The sequence below is a fragment of the Heterocephalus glaber genome, unplaced genomic scaffold (genome assembly GCF_053883595.1).
Source record: "Heterocephalus glaber isolate CG9 unplaced genomic scaffold, H.glaber_assembly_v1.0 deba00001532, whole genome shotgun sequence".
In the NCBI taxonomy this organism is placed as follows: Eukaryota; Metazoa; Chordata; class Mammalia; order Rodentia; family Bathyergidae; genus Heterocephalus; species Heterocephalus glaber.
In genome coordinates this window covers 33,008,195-33,021,932 of record NW_028258330.1, presented here as the reverse complement: position 1 = coordinate 33,021,932, position 13,738 = coordinate 33,008,195, and the positions used below count along the sequence as shown (strand labels likewise).

The 13,738-nt window shown below is 37.8% G+C and overlaps 1 pseudogene; it reads left to right on the top strand.

The window, feature by feature from the left end:
- The first annotated feature begins 12,128 nt into the window (after positions 1-12,128).
- On the top strand, positions 12,129-12,917 carry LOC147824750 (olfactory receptor 7G2-like; annotated as a pseudogene).
- The last annotated feature ends 821 nt before the right edge of the window (positions 12,918-13,738 follow it).

Here is a 13,738-nt window from a genome sequence, read left to right as displayed (position 1 = left end):
CATCCTTGTTTCTGTAGCTGTTCACATTGGTATAGGTGGTTTTTATAGCCACTTTCTCCTACTTCTCATTTTTTTTCACTTGGCCTTCAGTAAGCACTACAGCAAGTCTTTACTTAGTACAGTGAACCATGGCTGAAGGTTCTGGGCCTCTTATCCTGCTTGGATTGGGTCATTGTAGTTTCACATTGACCTTAATAACAGGCAAGGTAATACTAAGAGATATCTTATGTGATATCCTGCAGTTCCAATGTGTTCTTTTTACCTCATAATAGAATAGTAGTTCAATTCCCTTTGCATTGATCACACCCAGCAGCACCACAACACTATAGCTTGTTCAGTTAGATACATGAGGATCCCAGAATGACTAGGCATACTTCTTAGCTTTCAGTTCAGTAGAATCATTTTCATGCCTCTTAGAACAAGCCTTACACATCTGGAACTAAGTCTTCTAGGCTAGCACAATAGAAAGTCTTGAGAACAGGAAGTGAAAATTTTGCAAGTGAGTCATTAGGGATAATTTTGAATGGTACCATTCTCACTTCCTTTGCCTTAGCCCTGTAAATCTTGGTGTTGGAGAAACAATATTATATATTGGAGGCTGATAGAAAGCACATGCAGCAGTCTGGAGGACTTTGCCTGGGCCCTACAAAGTATTGTCAGCCAGGTGGCACTGTAATTGCATCTTCACTAGGACATCGAACCTTTCTATCAATCCAACTGGTTCTCAGTGGTGAGGAATATGGTAAGACCAGTGAGCATGACCATGAGCCCACTGCCATACTTCATTGGCCATGAAGCATGTTCCTTGATCAGAAGCAATGGTGGGAGGAATGTCACAGTGGTGGATGAGGAATTCTGTAAAGATATGGATGGCAGTTATAGCAGATGAATTACATGCAGGGAAGGAAAATTTATAACTAGAATAAGTGTTTAGTTAAGTAAGAACAAAGCACTGCCCTTTTCATGATTAAAACGAACCAGTATAATCAACCTCCATCATGTTGCAGGCTGATCACCCCCAAAGAATGGTGCCATGCTGGAGACTCAGTGTTGATCTTTGCAGGTAGCAGAACAGGCGTTCAGCAGTGGTTTTGGCCTTGGTCAGCCCTGGTGAGTAAAAGGCCATGTCTTTGAGCCCTACCAACATAATCACATTATTCATGAGCCCATTGGACAATGAGAGGGGTGACTGAGGCAATAAACTTGACTGCTATCCACAGAAAGAGTCATCCTACATACTTCACAAAAGTCCTCTTCTGTTGAAGTCACCATTTGGTGAGAATTTTTATGGAACACAAATATCTTTACAATCTTCAACCATATGAATATTTCTATCCATATACTTCTTCCCTAAATGTCTTTGTCATCAATTTTCCAGTCATGATCTTTCAATATCGCTTACCATCTAGCCAGATCACTGGCAGTACTCCATCAATTGGTATATATCTTCACACTTGACCATTTTTTCTTCCAAGCAAAACATATGACCAGGTGAACTTCCCAAAGTTCTGCCCACTGTGAAGTTTTTCTTTCACCACTGTCTTTCAGGGATGTCCTGGAAAGGGGCAGTGGTGCAGAAGCAGAACACTTTGGATGGTGCCTGTATAATGTGCAGAACAACCTTTGTGCCAGGACCTAGTCTTCTCTTTCTGACAACTGATCATAGAATACATACCATGAAGTGCATTTTGTAGGGCAGAAAGATGTATAGCAGGAGTATGAACCATGGGTGTTTGGAAAATTTCTTGCAACTTACTTGTACCTTGCAGACCTACTCAGACGTGAGGTCATATATACTACACCATTTGATGATGGGCTCTTGTGCAGGCCCAAGCTTATGTTGTGGTGAATTAGATTGCACCCAGTTCATAATGGGCAGCTCAGTTTGCAAAGTAATCTGTTGCCCCGTGGTAAATTGTTCAGTTTCTATCACATCTTAGTAGTAGTCCAGGAGCTGTATATCAAAGGGAAAGTGATTTTCTGCAGATGATAGTGCAGCCTTTCTCCAAAATCCTAAAGGCCTCCACTGTGACACAATACAGAAGCATGCTGGAGGCTCCAAACAACATCTTTATCTGCCAATGACACCTCAAGTGTTACTATATCTGCTTGATTGTTTCAAGTGGCAGAGAGGCCTACATAGCAGCCTGACCCTGTTGCAGAGCATTCTTTTGTTTTCAGCCACACACAGAAGAAGAAGCCATCTTAGTCATTTGGCAAATTGGCTAGAGTAACAAACCCAAGTGATAAATGTGTTGCTTCCAAAATCCAAATACAGCCACAAGACAGTGTGGCTCTTTCCCTTTTGTAGAAGGTGCCAGATGCAGCAACATATCCTATCTCACACCACATGACTTCTAAAAATTTCACTGTGATAGAAGGCCCTTCAAATTTAGGTGGATTTATTTTCCATTCTTTGACATATATATGCTTTACCAACAAATCCAGAGTTATTGCTACTTTTGCTCATGTGATGTCATCAATGTAATGGACTGGTGTGATATTTCATGGAAAAGAAAGACAATGAATAACTTTCTAAATATGACAAAAAACTGGAGAACTGGTATGCTCCTGGAGGTAAGACAACAAGAGTGTATTGACATTTCCAGCAGAAAGTAAATTTCTTTGTGTGGGCTTTATGAATAGTTGTGGAGAAAAAGAAATTTACTTCAAACCAAGTACCAGGAGATGATCTGCTCTAGCAAAGGAATCAAATCCAATACAGAGCCACAATTGGACTCACCTCATGATTAACTTTATAGTAATCCACCATCATTCTGTAAGATCCTTCCATCTTCTGTACAGGTCAAATAGGAGAGATCAATGTGGATGTGTCGAACACCATCCCTGCATTTTTCAAGTCCTTGGTAGTTTCGCTAATCTCTCCAATCGATCCAGCAATGCAATATTGCTTTGATGTACTATGTTCCCAAGTAGTGGAAACTCTTATACTTTCCAGTTAGCCTTTTTCACCCCAATATCCCTCACAGTACAGGTCAGAGAACTAGTATGGGGAATCTTCTAAGTAGTAAGTATATCTACCCCAATGCATTCTAAAACTGGGAAAATGAACACTGAATGGATTCACAGGCCTACTGGTTCCATTGTGAGTCAGATCTTGTCTAAATTCTATTGTTCACCTGGCCTCCAAATGCTCCTAGTCTTATTGGGGAGCCTTGATGATGTTTTGGGTCTCTTGGCATCAGTGGTTTAGAATCAGTTTCCAGTAGTACCTATAATTTATAATTATTTCATTTACCTCAAAGTATGGTTACCTTGATAGAAGAATTATTTGGGGATGGATGGGAGAAAGAATGACGCATATATATTTGGTACTGTATGGGGGCTCTTCCTCTGAAGGACCCAATGCCCCCTTTATTCAAAGGATTCTGGGTCTGTGTACTGGCTGAAGTCTAGGAATTGGTTCGGGGACCATGATTCTCTGTTTCTATGATTTAAGGTAGATTTTTGTGATTTTTGTCCTAAAATTTAGTAGGCTTCCTATTTATTTCACTTCTGGGAACACCATGACCAACTAGTACATGCCACAGATGTGGACATGTCAGACCATTCTAATCATTCCTTAACTTCTGCTGTTCTTTAAGGTAAAGATACACACCTTGTCTTTCATGGTTGAGTGGTGCCCTGTGTCCCCTGGCATACCATAATCTAGTTAAATCCATCACTTTTAAGCTTCTCAATTGAGGGACTGTGTTCATCTCCATAAGTTTTAGGATACAGAGAAAAGCAACGACAGGGCTCTTCAAGAATGTTCCACTGGAGCTGAAACCATAGTGCAGATGCCAGCAGCAGCACCACCAGAGCATGCCATGCAGGCTCCATGGTATCTGAATCCACACTACAGAGGTTCTGGGGGACCATAAAAGCCATGGTTATAAGCCCCAGAAGATACAGCAGAAATGAACAACAGAGAGGGACTCTCTGAGGTTCTTCAACGAAAACTGATTCCCACTGGGAAAGTAGAGAAAATCTCTGCAATAAAGGCACACTGGAACACTGTGGATGGTAAGTTGATGGGATCAGCACCTCTCATAGAAACTCAGAATCCCTTATGGGGGAGGACAGCTGGCCCTGCAGTAGAACCTTGCAGACTTCAATCCTGCAGGAGGTCAGGGATCTCAACTTGGGCCTTGCAGGCAGAAATGAACCTGAATCTCAGTAGACTGCAGCTGGCTGGCTGAGACTAATCAACTTAGACCTGCACACTGCTGCCCATTTTGTCTACCAGGACAACAGAGACATATCCTGAGGAAGCCCTTTTATGTATATATGTATTTTTTTTCATTTTCTTTTTTCTTTCTCTCTCTCTCCCTTCTTTGTCTACATTTGTCTCCCTCTTTGTTTCTGTTCCTGTCCTATTTTGAATTGTTTCTTTCTCTCTGTCCTCTTCAATGTCACTATACATTTTTTTTTGTACCAGTTATTGAACTCGGATACTTGCACTTGTCCAGCAGGCCGCAAAACCACTGAGCTAAATCCCCAGCCAGAATGTCACTATTCTTATAGGAAAGTTAATGCAGTTTCTAACTTCCTTATTGCTTTTAGTTTGCTCTGTTCTTGTCATTATTCTTTGGGTCTGTATTTTTCCCCTGTCTTCAACAGTTTCCCAAAATTTGTGTGATATTCCCATGTCATCTAGCCACTCCTCTAACCTTTTCCTCTCCTTCTAGCTCTCTATCCCTCCCTCCCCAGCCCCTCCTAAATCATTTTCCCAAAGGGTAAATTTCCTATATTGAAGGGTTTATTTACTGCAGACTTATTTTGGGTTGGCCCTCAATTTCGTTCTAGCTCACACAGTGAAAGGTGACAGATTAACTGCTGCTTTATTTCTTCCCTTAAACTCTCTCCAACTTTTTCTACTCTGCAAAAGATCTATTTCCATTTTTTCTCTCTCTTTTTTTTGTTACCAGGGGTAGTACTTGGAACCTTGCGCTTGAGAGGCATGTGACGGAACCACTGAGCTAAATCCCTTGCCCACCATTTTCTCTCAATTCTTTTTTTCTTTAAATCCCCTTTCTCTTCCTTCCTTCCCCCTCTTCATCCTTTTTCCCTTTTTAAAAATGCAGTCAGCAATGTCAATGAAAATGGATTCACTATAGTGTACCAAATATAGAGAACAAAAATTAATGTTCAAGATACATTAATACACATATGCATTTCTAGTCGTTTTCAAAGTGCTTCACACTGATCTCAAGGACCCAGCTTGCCAGCCCCTGTTATGCCCTGGGTTGAGAGCTAAAGTCAGTTTGGATGAAAGAATAATGCATCCTTTCACCGACTTTAATGAAAAAGGAGCTCTGTCTGTGCTACAGCAGTTCAAAGTGACTTTTCCCATTTTCAGAACAAAAGTGCGTTTTTATGTGGCAATATGAAAATCCATAGGTTAAGGGCGAAACAAGGCAACAAGGTATAAGAATCCTCAAAGGGAACTGATGTAGCACAAGGGCTTGCCTGTGAGGACTGTTTATACTCTGGATGCATCAACAGGACAGAGAAAGTATGGCAGTACTCCACCAGGCAGTGTACACTTATGATTCTATGCAGTAAAAGGAACAGGAGGAAGGGAGGGTGGTGATGTCCTCCATCACCACCAAAGGAGAAAAGAACACTACCTATTAGAAGCACAAATGACTCTTTACTGAGAGAGGAGCCAAGAGGCACAAGAGATAGCAGAGAGGATCCTACACCACAGCAGAGAGACTCTCATGGAGCTAGGTCCAGGTCAATAGAGGAAGAAAGACAAGGGAAAAGGGCACAACCAACATGGCTACAAACATTGTCAAATGAACAAAAAACAGAACTGGAGTTCCCAACGCATTCCTCAGCACCTGCTTTAGCAAGGTAATGAATATTCTGGTAACTATGGTTACAATAATGAAACCAGGAATTTTATCAGGCCACTTATGGGTAACAGTGCAAGCAAACAATTGAGGGCTTCAAAATGATAATGACAGGATATTCTTCAAAAATACTTGCTTAAATATTTCAGATTTAAGTAGCAATCTGCTCCTATTTTTCCTGGGTTGAAGAAATCACTATTTTGAATGAACCAATATCTTTTTATTATTCTTTTCATAAATACTGTTGGACACTACTGGGCTTGCAGAGTTCCTTTATTCTGGGGCTTACAATACTTTCATCATGGTAGGCTTCATTTGACTTTCAGAAGTTTCAGAACAAGCTATTAAATCATGATTTTTGAGGCACCTTTGATTGAGACTTTTTCATTTTTTGAGATTTAGGAGAGATTACACAGGAGTATGAAGCATGAATAAAAATACAAGTTAGTGTTTTGTCTTAGTAGTTTTAAGAAATTAAAGCAAAAAGTTTAATTTTTCCTGTATTGAAAATAACCTGTAACTCTGTTTTGCACTCCTGGAAGTAGGTTTACTCTGATTTTAAATTATTAACTTCACACCTTTTTGTAACCTGTCTTACAAAACTCATTTGGCTTAAAAATGTGAAAGCCATGAAAATTTGTTATTTGATGTGATTATATTTCTAGCTTCATGTTCATGTAAGATTTTGATAAAACCAAAAAATAATTCAAAACATTACCTATTCAAAAAGGAAATATTGATACACTTATAATACATATGTTCTTCATTTAACAACCCTTGTGTTTGAAGGACTCTTCAGACTTGCAGCCCAGCATTGAGAGTTGCAATGTTCCTTTTATGTACAATTCTGTACATCTTATTTATAGAATCTCAATATGTTTTTGTACAGTACTATAATTTTTGCTGATTGTACTGTTATGTACAGCATGATAGTATATTCTGTTATATATTACAGTAGTGCATGTAAGAGTTATGCAACTAAAAGCAAAATCATCAAGTTGGACTTTCCTTTGACCATTTCTTTGTTGTGAGAATTGTCATGTACATGCTATAGACATTCCTCTTTTAGCAAACAATTTCAGCAACAGAATTTGGCAATTAAAAGAAGAATGTCTGTATCTTAAGCTATATTTATAATTATGTATTGTATACCTACACATAAGCTATATTTCCACAGCTCAAATTCAATTAAGCTTCCTGATATGATTTAATGGATAGACAAAACCAGAATGGGAGATTGAGGGAGATTGAGCTTGGTTAGAAAAGTCCAATCTGTTATATGTACAAGGTACATGAAATGGGGGTGAGGAGAAGTGATTGAGAGAACTGGATGGGGTAGACTTCAACTCAGGTGTCAAAAAAGCAACCTCTATAAGTTCCTCTCCTCTGCAGAGTTGGTCTTCAAGAACAGGCACTTGTGGGATCAGAGTAGAAGTAACATTTCTAGTCTAATGAGGAGCATTGGATTTTGAGGCCCTTGGGACCTAGAGACTGTAGAAGCCAGCTGGAGAAACCTCACACAAATGCCCCATCCAGTCAGGAAGCAACAGCTGCTGTTTCTCCAAAAGATGATCCTTCTTGATCTGGACACCACTGGCTCAGTTGTTGCCACTGCTCTTCCTGAGATGAGATCTTCTGCCTTCCACATCTGGGTGAGATGCTGAGCATCATTCCCAGTCCAACTGACCAGGTAACTATTTATTCAGTCAATGATTTGAGCATGAACACAAATGATTTGTTTCAATTTCAGCCAGTGAGATCAGTGCATGCAAAAGAGAATGAGAAACAGGTCTTCCATGAGCCTGTTACCTTGACACATTCTTACTTTTCTTTTTTAGTTTTACCAATGCTCACCCAGCTCTCATTCTGTTGGGCACCTATCATTGCTTCACAATCAGAGCTATCATTTTCCCCTGAACAGAAACCTGCCTTTTCTTAAGCAAAATGACTCTCAAGAAATAGTGCAATATTTACGTGAATATTTTGGAGGTGATGGGAGAATTTTATTGAATGGATTATTTTTCTGCAGATACTGTAATAACATACCATATAAAGAGTAAATTAATAGCAGAAATTTATTTCCTCACAATTCCAGGGGCCAGAAATTGACAGGTCATGTTGTAGGCTGGGTTGGGTTCTCCTGAGTCTCTCACCATGATCAAAAGATGGCTGTCTTCTCTCAGTGTCTTCTCATGGTCTTCACTTTGTGTCTGTGCCCTAATTTCCTCTTTCTTAGAAGGACCACTGTTGTGTTGGGCTAGGACTCACTCTAAGGACCACAATTTAAATTACTTATCTTTTCAAAGAACCAACTCAAAATGCAGTCACAATATGCAGTATTAGTGGTTAGATTTCAACGTATTAATTTTAAAACAGACAGAATTCATCCCATAAAAATAACTTTGTCTCTTACATGATGTTCAATTTCTTTATCCATAACTATATAGAAAACTTTGTTGTATCCATGGAGGGGGACTGTGAGGATTCTGAGGAAGGCACTGGAGTCACAGAAAGCCTCATTTGGCAGCTTCCCAATATCCATTTTGTGCTTTCTGAAGTTACCAAATATTTTAAAGAGAAGAAGCAGATACAGTGTAATTAATAGCAACAACAGCACATGACCGCGTGTCAACACTTTCCAGAACTAAGAAATAAAACATCTGCCTATTCTTTTTAAATGAAGTGATAAAATATGAGCCATACAGAATTAATCTCTTTGGTATTTTATTCTATTTATTTTCTACCTTATCAAAAGACCTGCCATCTTGGATTCACTGGGGGTCCCCATGCATAGCTTGGAGTTGTATATGTGGGGATTTAAAAGCAGTAACCATAGCATCCATCAGTCAGGGAAAGCTGAAATAATGTTGTGAAAATACAGTAGAACCCTGTGCTATTTTAAATCCATGAAGGAGAACTAAAGATAGCAAGATTAATAAAAATAAATAATCTGTGTATGACAATTATAACTAATGTATAAAGTAGGATCCTTGTTATTAAAAATTTTAAAGGTGACAAATCTGAAGATTTGTATTATGGTAAAATACAAGCAAACAAAATATAAAACATGGAAGAATATTTATATCACATTGGGTAATAATTTCTCTGGGGAAGAAAAAATCAATTTGTGAAAGTTGATTTTGATAGGTGCCTTAATTAACCTCTATCATTTCATAAATAAAAATACATAAGCATATTTCAGCAAGCTTGATCAAAGGTATGAGTCTTTTACACTCGGGGAGCCAATCGTATTATTCTCTCTATTTTCTCTTCTGCATCCAACATCTGTAATGTGAAAATGCATAACAGTGCAGGTTTGAAAGTACTTAAAAGGTTCTCATGGTACAATATTTTGGATATAACATTTTTAGTGTATATACTAAGAGATATTTGTGATTAATGTATCTTATTTATTTCATTAAGTATCACTGTTATATATAATATATTGTCACAATTTCTGGTCAAAATAAATGTTGACATAATTGTTGTATGTTTCCTTCTCTATTTTTCTCTGTAACAGATTCCCAGAAGTAGTTCCAGTACAGAAATTATTGTCTGTATTTATAAATTTACAGATGTTCTGTCTTTTGTTCCTATAATTAAGCTTCTGTACACTATCATTTCTTTCTGAGGCCTTAGAAGACCATGTGCTGTTGCTCATGGAAGATTTTAAATATATATATTCACAATTCACCATACTAATAAATGTCCAAAAGATAATGGCCACTACTTGAGCACCTCTTGTAACTGTAGAGGCCAGAAGTAACTAGTATTAATCTCATTGTATCTCAATAAATTTAGTATTAAAATATGTATACATGGTTTTTTTGTGATGTATAGTTTTTGGCTCGCTCTCTCATTATTCTTTCTCTCTCCTTGCCTCCTTCCCTTTCTCTCTTTTTCTATATTATATATATATATATCATATATGTGATAAATTCATATGTATTATACATTAAAAGTTTTCCACATACTCATCAATCTGCTGGCTGCTTTTGGCTTATTCATTTCTCATCACAAAAATATTTCTACATGTTCAAATTTCTTTGCACAAAGGAACTATATTTGCACAAATAGTGCTGTACATATTTAAGATGTGCAATATTATGCCTGAAGAAATTTAAATAGTGAAGTTACTATCACATACAGCTAATGAAAACATCCACTAGGCAGCTCCCATTAGGGAATTGAGGGCACTCTCCCTCATCCATTTGAAGTTTGTTCTCCAACACAGAGGTAGGGCTTGAGCTTGGAATAATTTCAAAGTGTGTGAGTCTAACATGCTACCAAGTCATCATTGCTGTCATAGTTGCTTCACTCTTTCCAAAGAAATGAAGAACTCTGCTTTCCAGGAACACTTCTGCTAAGAAGACTGATTTTCTAATTTAGGTTATCTTGTAATTTTCCATCTTCCAGATACTAATAAATTGTTTTATTTCTTTCCCATATTTTTCTGAGGAGTCGTCAATGTCACACATTCTTTTGTTTAAATATTCGGTACTTATTTACTTATTTTTGATACTTATCTAATTAATGGAAGAAATTATTTTAAGGTGAAAGTATGTCATTCATATTCTTGCCCAATTTTCCTTAGAATTAATCGCTGGAACAGATTGCATGGAAGATTCTTATGAGATGAATATGATCTGCACTGCTCTCTAATCTCTGTTCCCAGTCACCTCAATATGTGCCTTCTACTTGTAGCAAATGTCTTTATGGGTAGAAGTAGATATACATAAAAATCAAAGGAAAAGTTTAAGCTGGACTGATGTATAATCTTTTAAAATTCTTGAGGAAAATAATGAGACCCTTACGGTTATTTATTAATGTTAATTCTGGCCTATCAGGAGTTTTCAAGATATGCAAATCAGCTGCTAGATCATCAGAGCTTGGACTCAGTATTTTCTAAAATATATTTTGTGTCCATGATGTATTTCCATAATTCCAAAAGCTGGTAGAATGCATAACATTCTTAACTGAACAAGACCTTCCAGTAATTCTGCAGCATGCCAATGTTGGAAACCATTGCTCTAGAAATAAGTTAGACAAGTTCACTCTGTTTTATTTTTTATTGAGGCATGAGATATTTCTGAATAATATCCATACTTTATTCTCTGTTACAATACCAGTTATTGCAACAAAGTATGAAGATGTGTTGTTCTATCAAGGCAACAGAAGTTAGAGGTGTGAGACAAGCAGAATGAAGAGAAAATGTGAGCAAAGATTTTGATTTTATGTGTTTCTACATAAATGAGAATCAAAGAATTAAAACCCAGATATTTTTCTCCTAGGAATCTTTCTGAGAGATATACTGTCATCATAGTGGATTGATACATACATATCGTATTTATACCACAATAATTTACAGTAACTAAACTATGGAAATGACGTGTGTGCCCATTAGCAGATGAATGGATAAAGAAAATGTACTGTATTTACACAATAGAGTACTACTCAGCCATAAAGATAATTTTGGCTTATTTGTAGAAAAATGCATAGCACTTGAGAGCATGCTACTAAATGAAATAAGTCACTCACATGGTTTCTTTCATATGAGAAACAAAAAATATAAGAATTTTAAAGTGCAACACGAAAGAGAGGTGGTATGAAAACATACAGGTCAAATTTGTGAAGTTGGTAAATAAATATAGGGAAGAAGACAGATAAAATGGCAGGGGAAAGGAAAGGAAAAATAATCAAAATTTATATGTATATGTACTAGTTACCCAAGATAAATGTAATTATTATTTTTCTTATTTTCATTTTTTGTTACCAGGGATCGAACTTGGGTCATTATGCTTGCAAGGCAGGGGGCAGAACCACTGAGCTAAATACCTGGTCCAATAAATGTAATTATTATGTGCCACCAACATATACCATCAATAAATAATTTAATACATAATTAATTAAATAAACAACTGACCAAAAGGAAAAGAAATCAAATTCTGCTCATAGATAAACTTGTCAAAAATAAATCCACAATTCTAACTTTTTTTCTCTCTCTCCATGTTTCCAGGTGAGCACCTGTTGTTTGTAAATAAGAAGTGGTTTCATTTTATGTCCACTGCATATTTTCTTCCAGATCATTAGAGATCATGGAAACTATAAACCAAACAGCTATCTCAGAATTCCATCTCATGGGAATGACAGATTACCTAGAGCTTCAGCCTCTCACCTCCAGCCTGTTCCTGGCCATGTATCTAGTAAGAGTGCTCAAGAACCTGCATCATCCTGTCCATCAGCTCTGACTCCCAACTCCACATCCACATGTACTTCTTCCTCTCCAGCCTGTCCTTCACTGATATCTGTATAAGCACAACTATAATTCCAAAGATGCTCACGAACATCAAAACACAGAGTCAGATCATCACCTTCAAAGGCTGCCTCACCCAGGTCAGCTTTGTTCTAGCTTTACTATTTCTGGAAAATAGTCTCCTTGAAGTGATGGCCTATAACCACTATGTGGCCATTTGCCACCCATGGAGTTACACAGTTATCATGAACTCCCACCTCTGTATCCTCCTTGTTGTGTCCTCTCAGTTAGTTAACATGCTAAATGCATTGTTTCACAGTCTAATGGTGCTGCAGTTGTCCTTCAACACATTCTTGGAAATCCCACACTTTTTCTGCAAACTTGCTCAGATCATCAAGCTGTTCTGATACTCTGCTGGATACCATCCTCATCTATATCTTGGCTTGCATATTTGTTGGTGTTCCTCTCTGTGGAATCATTTTCTCTTATTTTCACATCGTGTATTCTGTCTTGAGGATTCCATTTCCAGGAGGAAAGTATAAACACTTTCCCAAGTGTGGCTCTCACATGTCTGTTGTCTCCTTGTTCTATGGAACAACTTTTAGGGAGGACATTAGCACTGCAGTAACTGACTCACCTGGGATACCACAGTTGTTTCAGTGATGTATTTTGTGGTGCCTCAAAAGATGAACTCCTTTATTTACAGTTTGAGAAATAGGGACATGAAGGGAGCCTTGAGGGAGCTCATCATGGAACAAATTCTCTTCCATGTGGTTTCATTTCCTTTTGAGTTGGGTGTCTAAAGTAAGGTTTACAGTTTAGGTCTACAAAGTCCTACAAAAGTCTCAGGTGTTTGGAAGGTGATGGGATCATCTTTTTCAATGTATTCATCCATTGATGCCTTCAGTAGGTAACTGTGCTCTTAGGAGGTGGGATCTGGTTTTAGGAGGGTTTCTGGTGGTAGGACCTGGAAGGGTGCATTCTTGTACCTGTTTCCTCCCTTTTCCTCTGGTTTATGACCACCATAACATGAGCAGCTTTTCCTTACCTGGCCCTTTCTGTGCTGTTCCTGCCTCAGAGCCGAAGCATGGATGGAACCCACTGAAGCTTTGAGTCAAAAAAAATCTCTCCTTCTTCAATTTCCAGGAGCTGGTATTTTTGTCCTATCAATGAGAAAGTAACCAATACATTAGGTAGCGGTGATAGAATTTCTGATGTGTCACAATGTCTCTTAGATCATCAAGTTCTAAAATGATCAGATGAAATAGAAGAAAAGTACAGTTCATCTTGGTTTGAAATTTTCTTGTTTTATTCTGTGATATTTGACAAACAGCTTCCATTTTCTAAACACAATTCCTTTGCTCAGGTATAGTATCAGATCCTAGGCTAGGGATTGCAGTGTTAATGAATCCAGGAATTCTGTACCACTAAAATTCACCCTCATCCCTTTTTAAAAAGTATATTTTGAAACAAGATTTTGCTAAGTAACCCAGGCTGGCCTTGACCTTCTTTACCACCTGTATGAACTTCCAAGTAGATGAGATTACGGGTTTTGCTATCACACCTGGATGCTCATTTTAAAATTATGATTTTTGGCTTTGTTATTGGTTGTTGTTAGAAACTG